The sequence below is a fragment of the Rhinoraja longicauda genome, chromosome 1 (assembly GCF_053455715.1).
Source record: "Rhinoraja longicauda isolate Sanriku21f chromosome 1, sRhiLon1.1, whole genome shotgun sequence".
NCBI lineage: Eukaryota > Metazoa > Chordata > Chondrichthyes > Rajiformes > Arhynchobatidae > Rhinoraja > Rhinoraja longicauda.
The window spans coordinates 125,895,521-125,909,847 of NC_135953.1; positions in this window are offsets into that span (position 1 = coordinate 125,895,521).

The following is a 14,327-nucleotide window of genomic DNA, read 5'->3' on the forward strand; positions in this document are numbered from 1 at the left end:
CAGGAGAGAAGGAATGGGTGACGTTTCAGGTCGAGACCCTTCTTCAAACTAGAGACAGGGGAAAGGGAAACGAGAGGTAGAGAGATATAGAGAGATGGTGTCGAGCGATATAGAACAAATGAATGAAGGATATACAAAAATATAATGATGATTAGGAAACAGACTATTGTTAGCTGTTTGCTAGGTGAAAATGAGAAGCTGGTGCGACCTGGGTGGGGACGGATTAAGAATGGGAATGAAGGGGTTACTTGAAGTTAGAGAAATCAATATTCTGACCACTGGGTTGTAAACTGCCCAAGTGAAATATCAGATGCTGTTCCTCCAATTTGCATTTAGCCTCACTGTCATTGCCAGATTGAGGCTAAACGCAAATTGGAGGAACAGCATCTCCTCCCCCCCCCCCAACCCCCCACACCATTTTCAGCTTTCTATACCGATCATTGCCTGATATCCAATTTAAAGTTAGCAGCAAATACAAATCAGGCCCAAAATTTCACACCAAATAATCTCAGCAAGTTTACCACATTCTGCCTCCTCAGGGCCAGGGGTGTTTATCCGAAATACATAGAGCTAATGGGTATCTATAATACTACAAAAATATGTAAGTCAGCTGCCAGTCCCAAGCTAATGGGAAATCCAGCAGTTCTGTGAGGAGGAAATTCACTCAGCTCTGTTAGCAACAGAGCTCCTGTTTCAAAAGAAGTTTGAAAACAAAACAAACGATCTTCAGTGTACCCAGGACAACGTTAAAATGCAGTCATCTCTTAAACTCTCCAAAGCTATAGAGCGTATTTGTTTGAAAAACCAAGGAAAATTAACCCTATATTAACCAATGTTTTTCTTATCTTCACAAAACTTTCCATAAACAGAAGTCATTTGACGAGAGATAAATTGAAGAATTCAATGTTCATATTGTTAAGTTGTAAGTTGGTCAAGTAAAATATGAATTAAAATGTGAGGTTTTCAATGTTTTCTCTTTGAAAACATACGCAAGTAAGTACTCAGTTTAAGGGCAGATTTTTAACCAGTATGGACTATAGATTGGCTTACACCATTAAATGTGTGCTAACATTGCAGAGTCCCAATGACCACTTTGTTTCTGGGCCAAAGATTAACACAAAGTGCTGGAGTAACTCAGCAGGTCAGGCAGCATCTCTGGAGAAAAAGGATGGGTGATGTTTCGGGCCAGGAGCCTTCTTCAGACTGAAAGCCGCCCCGAAACATCACCCATTCTTTTTCTCCAGAGACGCTATCTGACCCGCTGAGTTACTCCAGCACTTTGTATCTAACTTTGATATTAACCAGCATCTGCAGTTTCCTTCTACACATTATGACAGGGCAGCACAGTGGTGCAGCGGTAGAGTTGCTGCCTTACGGCGCCAGAGACCCGGGTTCGATCCTGACTACGGGTGCTGTCTGTGCGTAGTTTGTACATTCTCCTCGTGATCGCCTGGGGTTTCTATGGGATCTCTGGTTTCCTCCCACACTCCAAAGACGTACAGGTGTGTAGGTTAATTGGCTTGGTAAAATTGTTTATTGTCCCTAGTGTGGATAGCAGGATAGTGTTAGTGTGTGGGTATCGTTGGTCGGCATGGACTCGGTGGGTCGAAGGGCCTGTTTCCATGCTGTATCTCTAAACTAAACTAAACATTGATTGCGGGCCTGTTGCAGTCCAATTAAGTACTGTCCAGGGCCGTCCCGTGCGTACTTTCCCTCATCCACTGAAGCCAATATTTTTTCCTGCAATGGTCAGCTGGCTACGATACGATACGACAGAACTTTATTTATCCCAGGAGGGAAATTGATAAAGTTCTATCATCATGCTCGTCCCAATCACTGCTAACCTTCCCTCCATGTTGACCATTGGGTGGAATCCACCTATTTTAAGCTCTGATTGTTCACGTTAGTTTCAGTGTTTATACCAAAATTTATGTCCCGAAGTAATTTAAGTTTCTCAGGAAATTTAAGAATAATGTTGATGAAAAGATGTAAATTCAATGACAATTTTCCCATTAGAAATTCTATCCCATTTGTAATATCAGAAGAAATAAACAGTAATAATAAAAATTATGTAGCTACAATTGATGTCACTTTTGTTTTAAAATCAGGTCTATAATGACACCAGGCATTAATAAACTGATCGTACACAAACCAACTAACTCCAAACAATTACCAGTTTATTATCTGCTCTTATCTTATGCAGGGATGGGTTATCTTATGCAGGGATGGATTGCTTTATTTGCAGAGTAGTTGTGAATGGAATTGAACTTGTGTACTTATCAGTGAACTTTCCCATTTCTAACTTTCCCACTTCCCACTTCTAACTTTGTTGAAGAAGGAAAATTATCAAAACAATTGAAGATTATTCGACCCAGGACACTGCCCTGAGGAATTCTTACAGTAATATTCTGTAGGAATACTTGGGATTCTTGACCTCTGACAACAACTACCCTCTTCTTTTTTATGAGATTTGACTCCAACCATTAAGCTGTTTTCCCTTTGATACCCATTGGTGTTAATTTTATCAGGATATCTTGACAACACATTTTTGTCAAATGCTGCATTGATGCGAAGCATTTTCACTCTCACCAGACCTCCAGAGTCAACTCTTTGGTGTATGTTTGGACTGAGGCTGTGATGACATCTGGAACTAAATGTGTGGTAAGGAACTGCAGATGCTGGTTTACACCGAAGATAGACACGAAATGCTGGAGTAACTCAGCTGGACAGGCAGCAGCCTGAAGAAGGATCTCGACCCGAAATGTCACCCATTCCTTCTCTCCAGAGATGCTGCCTGTCCTGCTGAGTTTCTCCAGCATTTTGTGTTTATCTTCTGGAACTAAAAGTCCTCTTCACTGTAAAACAATCGTCAGGCCACTGCTAGGGTACCAAAAATAATGCTGGTCACCATGCTGCAGGAAACATATAAGAGAACAGGAGAGTTGGAATACAGGAATTTTCGAGGATATTGCCAAGGCTAGAAAATTAAACTTCCTTGAAATAAAGGAGACCAATTGTAATATTTCAATTGTTAGAAACTAATTGTATTAATTTATGGGATTAACAGGGATAAACAGTAAGGTCCCATTTCATTTCAAGAGGTTAGTAACTGGGGGCATGGATTTAAGTTAACTGGTAGAAGGATTGGAGGGATGTTGTAACAAAAATAATTTCACTCAGAGGAGGTCTCACACCTGCTCCAGTGATCCATGTGCTGTCTGAGAGTTGGATATTGCTCTTAGGGCTAACGGAATCAAGGGATATAGGGAAAAAGTAGGAACGGGGTACTGATTTTGGATGATCAGCCATGATCATATTGAATGGTGGTGCTGGCTCGAAGGGCCGAATGGCCTACTCCTGCACCTATTTTCTATGTTTCTATGTCTATGTTTCTATGAATGGGGTTTTCACATTCTCTCTATTTCTGCATGGATGTCCTTCAGATCCTCGATCCTCCACTTTCCTCCCACATCCCAAACACAGGCGGGTTAATTGGCTGCTGTAAACGACCCCTGAGTGTAAACTAATGGCAAAGTAAAGAACCAAAGGGGAGTTGTCAAATATGGATGAGGGAGAAGGAGTTGCAAAGATGCAGGGAATAAGAGTGGGAAGAGGACTAATGGCTTTGTTCTGGGATCAGACATGGATCTATTAGCCTAAATGGTAATCTTCCATGTAATTAAAAGCCTTTATAAGAAGTCCTCACTACAGTTAAAATGTATCTGGATGAACGCTTTGATGAACCATAAACTGTGAGGCTATTGACCAAGAGCTCGGAAGTGAGGTTAACCTTGAGTCCATCTGGGGTTAACCAGATAGTCATGTTAGGCTAAATGGCATCCCTCTGTGCAGTAAAGGTCTATGACTCCATGAAAAGTGCTGGGCAAAATCTAATCTATCTTCCAATAAGCAATTTAGTGCTGCCATGCTCTGGTGAGTGAAGGTAATGTTTCTTGTTACTTAGAACCATAATAACTGGATAAAGTATGCCAGATGCCTATATTGCCTTTCCCTGGAGCTTTATCTAATCTTCCATTGAATCTATAGTGAATGATTGTATCGATTCCATGGAAACTCTCTTACATTGCTCCATAAAGAACATTTCTAACATTGGGACAATACAGAAATAGAAAAGTTCAACTATGAAAAATACGGAATCTACAGCAATTGAAGGCTATTTGCTTATCTACTTACTTCCTCTGACTGCATTATAAAATCTCTACACACTTAAGGTGTCATCTTCTGGTGTCACTTTCAATAGACAATAGACCATTCGGACCTTCGAACCAGCACCGCCATTCAATGTGATCATGGCTGATCATTCACAATCAGTACCCCGTTCCTGCCTTCTCCCCATACCCCCTGACTCCGCTATCTTTAAGAGCTCTATCTAGCTCTCTGTTGAAAGCATCCAGAAAATTGGCATCTACTGCCTTCTGAGGCAAAAAAATCCATAGATTTACAACTCTGACTGAAAAAGTGTTTCCTCATCTCATCTCTCATTTCAGATCTCACACTTTAAATGTCGATAGTGTCGCCTACATTATTATGTTCTGCTGCAGTGCTTTTCTCTCATGCCTCAGGTGAGGACTAGAAGCAGCACATACGTGATCAAGAATGGGAGAGGTAAGGCCTAGATGCATCAACAAGACCATCAACACCTGCGGGATTGTTGACAACAAGTTATAGCAGGAACACCAGGTACAGTGAAAGCAGCCATTTTGGGAGGGTATCGGAGGTGGAAGTGCCGCTGTGTGGGCCTTTGGAGAGCATCAGGCTTTGGTGAGGAGGATGAACAATGATCACGTAAGGTATAGAAGTGTGAAAACGCACACCTCCAGATTCAGGGACAGTTTCTTCCCAGCTGTTATCAGGCAACTGAACCATTAACCAGAGAGCAGTCCTAAACTACTATTTACCTCATCGGGGACCCTCGGACTATCATTGTTCAGATTTTATTGGCTTTACCTTGCACCAAACGGTATTTCCTTATCATGTATCTGTACACTGTGAATGGCACAATTGTAATCATGTATTGTCTTTCCGCTGACTGGTTCGCATGCAACAAAGGCTTTTCACTGTACCTCACTCAGTACACGTGACAATAAACTAAAATGAAACTGTTTTGTTTGTTTCTTATTAGAAGGAAGGTGAAGTGTGGAACTTATGCCAGGGTAGATAGGATTAATAGAGGAAGTGGACGGGTGGGGGAGGATATCCAATGGGAGGAATGGTGGTCGGTGGGGGGGGAGGAAATAAATAGGCTGACAGGGGGTTTTAAGATATTGTGTGAAGTAGTACCTTTGTGACAAGACCAGGTTAAATAGAATGAGGCAGAAGGGGTGTGGGTTACCTGATATTAGAGCATTCAATGTTCTTGCCATTGGTATTAGACTAGCCAGGTGGAATACGGCTGCTCTTTGGCTCACCTTGGCAGTGGAGGAGGCCGAGGTGTGATGATGATGATGATGATACTTTATTGTCACGTGTACCTACGGACAGTGAAATTCTTTGTTTTTGTATACAAAGTACACCGAAGAGTCACCACAAAGGCGGCACAGCGGCACAGCGGTAGATTTGCAGCCTTACAGTGCTTACTGGGTTTGTTCCTGACTACGGGTGCTGTATGTACGGAGTTTGTACATTCTCCCCGTGACCAAGTGGGTTTTCTCCGAGATCTTCAGTTTCCTTCCACGCTCCAAAGACGTACAGGTTTGTAGGTTGATTGGCTTGGTGCATTTGTACATTGTCACTAGTGTGTGTAGGATGGTGTTAATGTGCGGGGATCGCTGGTTGGCGTGGACTCGATGGGCCGAAGGGCCTGTTTCAGTGCTGTATCTCTAAACTAAACTAAACAATTGGGTCGACAAGGTTACAAACAGTACTCATCCCTTCTTCATCACCCCATCGTGTCTCCCTTTGTTCTCGGTGCCCCCTTCCCCCCCCCCCCTCCCACCAACCCCCCACCCACACACACCGTCTTCCTCGGTGGCACGGCCCATCCACCTCGGCCCAACCTCAGCCCGACCCACTTTGACCTCGCGGCTCTGACCTCGAGGATATCCAGGAGGGATCAATCTTTCATTGAGGCCAACTATGCAGAATGTAGGAATACATGAGGTGCAATCACTGCTGCGGTTACACTACTGATGTTGTCCGAAAGGGTCAAAATGACTTAGCAGGACAGATATGTAAGCACATTGCAGAAAGGTGTAAAAGTAATAGCAGAGAAAGAAGGAACTGCAGATGCTGGTTTACACTAAAAGACACAAGATGCTGGAGTAACTCAGCAGGTCAGGCAGTATCTCTGGAGAACATGAAGAGTGACGTTTTGGGTCAGAACCTCGTGATCTTCACTTCAAGACCATTGATACAGACTTGGGCATACACAGCTTGCTTTGTGAAGTCAATAACTCGCCTTTTATTTGCTGACATCGAGGGAATTGTCTTGACACCGTGTTACTTAGCTCTCTATCTCCTTCCTGTATTCCGTCATTGCTATTGATCCAACCCACTAGGGTAGTGTCATCTGCTAACTTTAATTGGAGTCAGAGCAGAATTTGGCTGCATTGTTGGGAATATACACCGTTCAGCCAAAACATTATGACCAGATGTGCCAAAACATTATGACCACCTGCCTAATATGCTGTTAGTCCTCCGTGTGCAGCCCCATACGCAGCAGGGTGCGATGCACTGTGTATTGGGACACATTCCTCCTGTGACCACCATTATTTTCTGTGACTTGTGCCACAGTAGACCTTCTGTCGGTTCGGACCAGACGAGATAGCCTTCGTTGCCCTCGCGCATCGATGAGCCTTGGGCACCAAACACCCTGTCACCAGTTTGTAGTTTGTCCCTCCTTGGACCACTGTCAGTAGGTACTCACCACTGCTGACCGGGAGCACCCCACAAGCCTTGCTGTTTCAGAGATGCTCTGACCCAGTTGTCTGGCCATAACAATTTGCCCCTTGTCAAAGTCGCTCAGGTCTTTACTCCTGCCCATTTCTCCTGCATCCAACACATCAACTTCAAGAACTGACTGTTCACTTGCTGCCTAATATATCCCACCCCTTGACAAGTGCCATTGTATCAAGATAATCATTGTTATTCACTTCGCCTGTCAGTGGTCATAATGTTTCGGCTGATTGGTGTATAGGATGTTTTGTAAGGGGTTAATACATCCTTGCTGGGCACATGAATTATCATGGAAGATATTTTGATGTCTATCCTACAGATTGTAGTCTATGGATCAGAACGTCAAGGATTCGGACATAAAGGTGTTCCTGAGTCCAAGTTCCAGGAGTTTGGAGATGATAAGGTCAATAACCGTGTGTCTTACATAGGTGTACTTTTTATCCTGATGTTCCAGGATGAGCATAGGGTCAGAGAGATGACATCTTTCATGGACCTGTTGCGACACCAAGCAAATCGCAGTGGATTAGCGCTGTCTGGGGGACTGGAGCTGATGAGCACCGTGACTGATCTCTCGAAGCACTACGTGATGGTGGCTGTCCAAGCCACCGGGTGGAAGTCATAAGATCATACGGTCATAGGATCATAAGTGATAGAAGAATTAGGCTATTCGACCCATCAAGTCTACTCTCCCTCCCTCCTAACCCCAATCTTTTGCCTTCTCCCCTTAACCCCTGACACCCATACTAATCAAGAATCTATCTATCTCTGCCTTAAATATATCCACTGACTTTGCCTCCACTGCCTTCTGTGGCAAAGAATTCCACAGATTCACCGCCCTCTGACTAAATAAATTCCTCCTCATCTCCTTCCTAAAAGAACATCCTTTAATTCTATGAATGATGAGGCTATGGCCTCTAGTCCCACACTCTCCCACTAGTAGAAACAACCTCTCCACATCCACTCTATCCAAGCCTTTCACTATTCTGTTTCAATGAGGCCCCCCATTCATTCTTCTAAACTCCAGTGAATATAGGCCCAGTGCCGTCAAATGCTCATCATATGTTAATCTACTCATTCCTGGGGTCATTCTTGAAAACCTCCTCTGGACCCTCTCCAGAGCCAGCACATCCCTCCTCAGATATGGTGCCCAAAATTGCTCACAATCCAAATGCCGCCTGACCAGCGCCTTTTAGAGACTCAGCATTACATCCCTGTTTTTGTATACAAGCAGTCCTGAAATAAATGTCAGCATTGTTCGTTAAGACACTGGGGTGATAGTGGTGCTCTTAAAACAGGTGGGAACATCAGAATGGAGTAGGGAGGTTAAAGCTATCCATGAGTACTCCTCTATGATGCTGCTCTATGCCGGTTTTGAGGATATAGTTAGGGACTCCATCGAGGCCTATTGCTTTCTATGGGTTCATTGTCAAGAAGGCCGATCTGACGTCTGTGACGGTGACCCACACAGTCACAGACATCACAGACTGTGACCCATGAATACAGGTGCACCGAGGCTGTCAGGGCAGGTGACGTCATTCCACTGACCTTCTCGTCAAAATGAGCATAGAATGTATTCCGCTCGTCAGGGAGAGACATTGGTGTTGACGATGCTGCCAGACTTCACTTTGTAGTCTATTACAGTATAGAAGCCTCAGCATGATCGATGAGTCTCCATGTGGTTATCGTGGGATTTTAGCATGGTCCAGTATTCTCTCCTGGTGTTCCTCATGGCTTAACTAAGGTTGTATGCATTTAATGTATAGGGCAGAATTGTTTGATCTGAACACCCTTGGACTTAAGGGCGGCACGGTGGCGCAGCAGTAGAGTTGCTGCCTTACAGCGAATGCAGCGCCGGAGATTCAGGTTCGATCCTGACTACGGGCGCCGTCTGTTCGGAGTTTGTACGTTCTCCCCGTGACCTGCGTTGTTTTTCTCCGAGATCTTCGGTTTCCTCCCACACTCCAAAAGACGTACAGGTATGTAGGTTAATTGACTGGGTAATATGTACAAATTGTCCCTAGTGTGTGCAGGATAGTGTTAATGTGCGGGGATCACTGGGCGGCGTGGACTCAGTGGGCTGAAGGGCCTGTTTCCGCGCTGTATCTATAAAAAAAAATATTAAAAAAAAGATTATTCGGATGTTGGGGATCTTTGATGATGGTGCCACCTTCTTGAGGCAACACCTCATGTAAATGCATTTTATGACGGGGAGACCTGTGTCCATGATGGACCGGGCTGGGTCCACCACTTTCTACGGCTCTTGCATTCCTGTGTGTTGGAATGAGCAAACCAGGCCATGATGCAACCAGTCAAGACACCTTCTACTGTACATTGTGTTCAGTTCTGGGCACCGTGTTATAGGAAAGATGTTGTCAAGTTGGAAAGGGTACAGAGATGATTTACTAGGATGTTGCCAGGATTAGAGGGTCTGAGCTATAGGCAGAGGTTGAGTAGGCGGGGTCTCTATTCCTTGGTGCAGGAGGGTAAGGGGTGATCTTATAGAGGTGTATAAGATCATGAGAGGAATAGATCGGTTAGATGCACAGAGTCTAGGTGAACCGAGGACCAGAGGACATAGGTTTAAGGTGAAGGAGAAAAGATTTAATAGGAATCTGACGGGGAACTTTTTCACACAGAGGGTGGTGGGTGTTTGGAACAAGCTGCCAGAGGAGGTAGTTGGGGCAGGGACTATCCCAACATTTAAGAAGCAGTTAGCAGGTACATGGATAGGAGAGGTTTGGAGGGATATGGACCAAATGCTGGCAGGTGGGACTAGTGTAGCTGGGACATGTTGGCCGGTGTGGGCAAGTTGGGCCAAAGGGCCTGTTTCCACACTGTATCACTCTGCATCTGTGACATGTTGAATCTAAGAAAGTTGACATCCTGGTATACTTCCTTCATGATGGCAATGTCCTATGACAGGTCATCCAAGATGTTAACTCCCAGGAATTTGAAGTTGCTAACTTTCCCCACCGTCATTCAACCAATGAAAACCGATGCATGCTCTCCCGATTTCCAAACTTCTGGATCTCCCGGATGTTTGCCATTTTAATTCCACTACCTTGTGCTGGTTCTTGGCGTCATCCACTGGTAATGTGAGGCCCAATGCAAACTAGAGCAACCCTGTCATCTTGTTTTTTTCCTCTCCCCCACACACTCCCCCGGAATATCCAAACGGATGGAGTCAGAAAGTGGTGGGAAATTTAACAGCATCCTGCTCTGGGAACTGCATGCTTGCAGCTGATCCAATTTATGAGCTTACTTCAGATTCTCTGATCCTTCACTCTTGTCCAGCTGGACCAAGGCTAGCTGAGTTACAGGAAAATCAGAAACTTGCACCATTTGTGAATGTTTCAGTAATTTGGTAAAGACTCTCAAATGTGATGACAGCTTTCCACTGGAGTTAAATCCCAACAGATGTGGAACAAATTATGCAGAGAGGTAATTCATGTCATCAGAGGTAGTCCCATTGGGGCGTTGAATCAGTTTAAACTTCAGTGAGTAGTTGCTCATTTATGATAGAGATTATACTGAATTATTTTCTCTCGGAGGATCATGAATCTTTGGCACTTTCTTCCTCAAAGGGCTGTAGAAGCTGACTCCGAATATTTTCAAGAATGTTAGAGCTAGATTGTTGATTAGCAAGAGGGCGAAAGTTCAGAGGAGAAGCAAGGAACTGCAGATACTCAGCAGATCAGGCCGTATCTGTGCAGGGAATGAACAGGCGACGTTTCAGATCGGGAACCTTATTGGTAAAAGTTCACACTAACGGCAATAACATGATGTGGCTACAATCAGATGCCACCATGATCTGATTTCCTCCATTATCCCAAAGGCATGTGGAGAGATAGTTTCATTATCCCCTAGTAAATCTTTCAAAGTGTACGAAGCTGGTGAGAGAAACGAGGGATGGCTGAGGAGGACGTCTGAAAGAATAGAATGCAGAGAAATAAATAGGATGGTACTGCTCTGAGAGATGTCATAAACCTGATGGGCCAAATGGCCTCCTTGTGCATCATTATGAAATGTGAAAATATAAACAAGAAAACCAAAGGTTCCCCTGGCACACAACCCTGTTCCCCCAATTAATAAGATCTGTTGTAAGATTGCGGAAAACGTGGATCTTTTTTCTTGTCTTGGGTGCCATCTCTCAGGGATGGCAAACATCCACGTCAGCCTCCAACCCATCCTCTTGGACCGCAGCTGACAGAGGAATGGGGTGTTCAGATCTCCAACACTACACTACACACATGAATCTCTCTACCTTCTGTATGCTTCAGAGACAGGGTCATCTGCAGCAGGCACCTCTGCAGGCACAAATGTTATCTCTGAAAAATGCTTCAAATACATTGGCAGGGTAGATCAACATTATTCAGGGTCTTCTCCCAAATCAAGGAGTCCCAACGTGAGAACTTTGATCATCTTCAAACAGGCCATATCATCCACATGTTCAACACCAGACCCCCCAAAACAATCACCTGTCCTGAGGTCCATCTTAATAAGAAAATTCCAAGGTGATGGAGGAACCATTTTAAAGTCTTCTTGAAAATTTGAAACTGCCCTATTACTTGGGACTTCCTGAGCGAGACTGCTCAAAGCAGGGAGGCAGCATTCAGGAAGGCAGTGAGAACCTCATATCTGAAGCACATGAAAGACTAGCACAAACAGTGCAAAAACACTGCCATATTTCTTCTTTTTGAGCCATTCCTTTGGGTTCAAGGATGACTCGTTCGATTCTGGCTTTGTGGATTCTGAGGTGGTCATTGAGGAAAACTGCAGTCTATTCCACAAATGGGGCAAGAAGTGGCTGATGAAGAACACAGGGTGCCATGCACTCCTGAAGCATAGCCGTGCACTTCCCAGTACCATCTCAAAGGCTCTTCATCCACAATGGGTGAGCATGGATCTGAGGCTCCCAGAGTAATAATAGGTTCAAGATTGTCAGACGCCGATTCAAGGCAAAGAAAGAGTAATTCCAGCCCCAAAACGACATGACTACGCCAGGGAAAGTGCAGACGACCGTTCAGCAGCACGCTGGGATGGGTGCTAGGGACAAGGGGACGGGCAACCAGCAGCCTACGCAGCTAGCAACCGGTCGCACTCCACAGCACGCTACCTGTCCGCCTCCCGTGAGCCGTATACGGCCACAGACCCCATTGGCCATGATCACTAGCACAGGACTGCAACCTGACCCCGAAAAGGTTGCAGTTCTCGTCAACATGCCAGCACCCTCAGATGTACAAAGGTATGCAGAGGCTAGTTGGATTCATCAACAACCTGAGCCGCTTTCTACCCAGCCTGTCTGACACCCTTAGAGCCCTTCAGACAGCTGGCGAGGCCAGACATGGCATGGGAGTGATCTGCTGAGCAGGGCAATGCGATGTCCAAGATCATTCAGATGGTGTGTGAAGCACTGACCTTAGCGCACTACAATCCCAAGGAGGAGCTGACGATTCAGTGTGACGCGAGCAACAAAGGGCTGGGGGCAGCCTTGCTCCAAAAGGGATGTCCCATCGCGTATGCAGGCAGAGCAATAACCGACACTGAATCGCGATATGCTTCGATCGAGAAGGAGATGCTCGCTGTGGTATTCGCAATGGAGTGTTTTCATCAATACACATTTGGTTGTTTCACCAGCGTGATCAGCGATCACAAGCTGCTTGAAATGATAGCGAAGAAGTCGCTAGTGAAAGCGCCGAAGCATCTCCAAGGAATTCTCTGCCTACAGAGCTATGATTTCGACATCAGCTGCTGTCTGGGGAAGCTCATGTATCTTGTAGATACATTGTTGCGTGCAGTTAGTGGTATCCCGAGCAGAGGGCAAGCATTCGAGGAGGTCAACATGGTATCGCACTTGCCAATTCGCGATGAGCGTCTCGAGCAAATTCGCAAAGAAAAAGCGAAAGACACACTACAGCTGCAGAAACGTGTCATCATCACTGGTTGGCCTAGTGAACGCGATTCGCTACCAGAGTAGTTCACGCCTTATTACAGCTATAGGGATGAGCTCGCAGTACAAGATGGTTTGATTTTCAAGGGCGAGTGTGTGATCATGCTGCTAAGTTTACGCAGAGACCTGAAAGAAAAGATACACTCGTCACATCTGGGCATCGAAGGCTGCCTACGACGAGCTGCGAATGCCTATTCTGGCCCGGCATGAATAGCGACATCAAGCAGTATATCGCCACATGTGATGTGTGCCACACCTATGAAGCCAGCCAGCAAAAAGAGTCGCTTATGAGTCATGAGCCGACTAGGCCATGGGAAAAAGTCAGCACAGATCTCTTCTCATGGGACGGGAAAGATTATCTTGTCACCGTACCATAGCAACTTCTTCGAAGTAGATCGGCTGAGAGACATGAGCAGTCCAGCCGTAATCCGCAAGTTGAAAGCTCATTTTATGAGATACGGCAGCCCGACACAAGTCGTGAGCGATAACGGACCGCAGTTCACATCGATTGCATTTCACCAGTTCGCGAGAGAATGAGATTTTGAGCACATGTGCAGCAGTCTCGGTAACAGCAAAGTGAACTGGACAGCAGAATCAGCCGTCAAAACAGCGAAGCGAATCATGACGAAGAGCACCAAATTGCGATCCGACCCCTACCTAGCGATGTTGGATCATCGTAATACACCTACGCAAGGGCTGAGCACAAGGTCATGAACCGTTGCACGCGTACACTGCTGCCTATGACAGGAAGTCTACTCGAACCCAGAGTAGTACACGATCATGAATGCATGAAGCAGCGCGTTCAGCAGTAAGCTGACAATTACAACAAGTCAGCTAAAGACCTTTCCTCACTTCACGTAGGGGACACAGTGCGAATGCAACCCCTCTTACAGGGAAAGAAGAGTTGGGAGAAAGCCATCGTTTCCCGCCAGCTTGATGAGCGTTCATACGTGGTTCAGACCCCTTCTGGCAGCTACCGTCGCAATTGCGTACATGTCCGCAAGACCCGCGAAAATCCACCAGACGAGCTAGTCGCACGCCAACACGCAAAGCACGGCCAGACCATCAATGACCCGAGCGCGTCTACAACACCGACCACAACTAACGCGACACAGGCGCTTAAACAACAGCCAGCGCCTACTGAAGAGAAAACAGCTGCAAAGCAAGCTGACAAAAATAATGACATTGACATGAACAAAACAACGAAAACTCATTCAGTTTGCACAGTGAGACCACCAAAGTATCTCAGAAACTTTGTGACATATTGATTTTGTCATTATCAATTGTTGTATTTGATGATGGATGTTTTTATAAATATCGTACAAGTGGTACACAGAGTTGTATTTTGTTTTCATGCAAGCCAACACCAAGGAAAAAAAGTCTGGCAAATGTTATTTTTGTGAGAAAGACAGTCATGAATGCTACAGCTGTGTTTGTTTAAATGACTAAATGAAACAGTCAT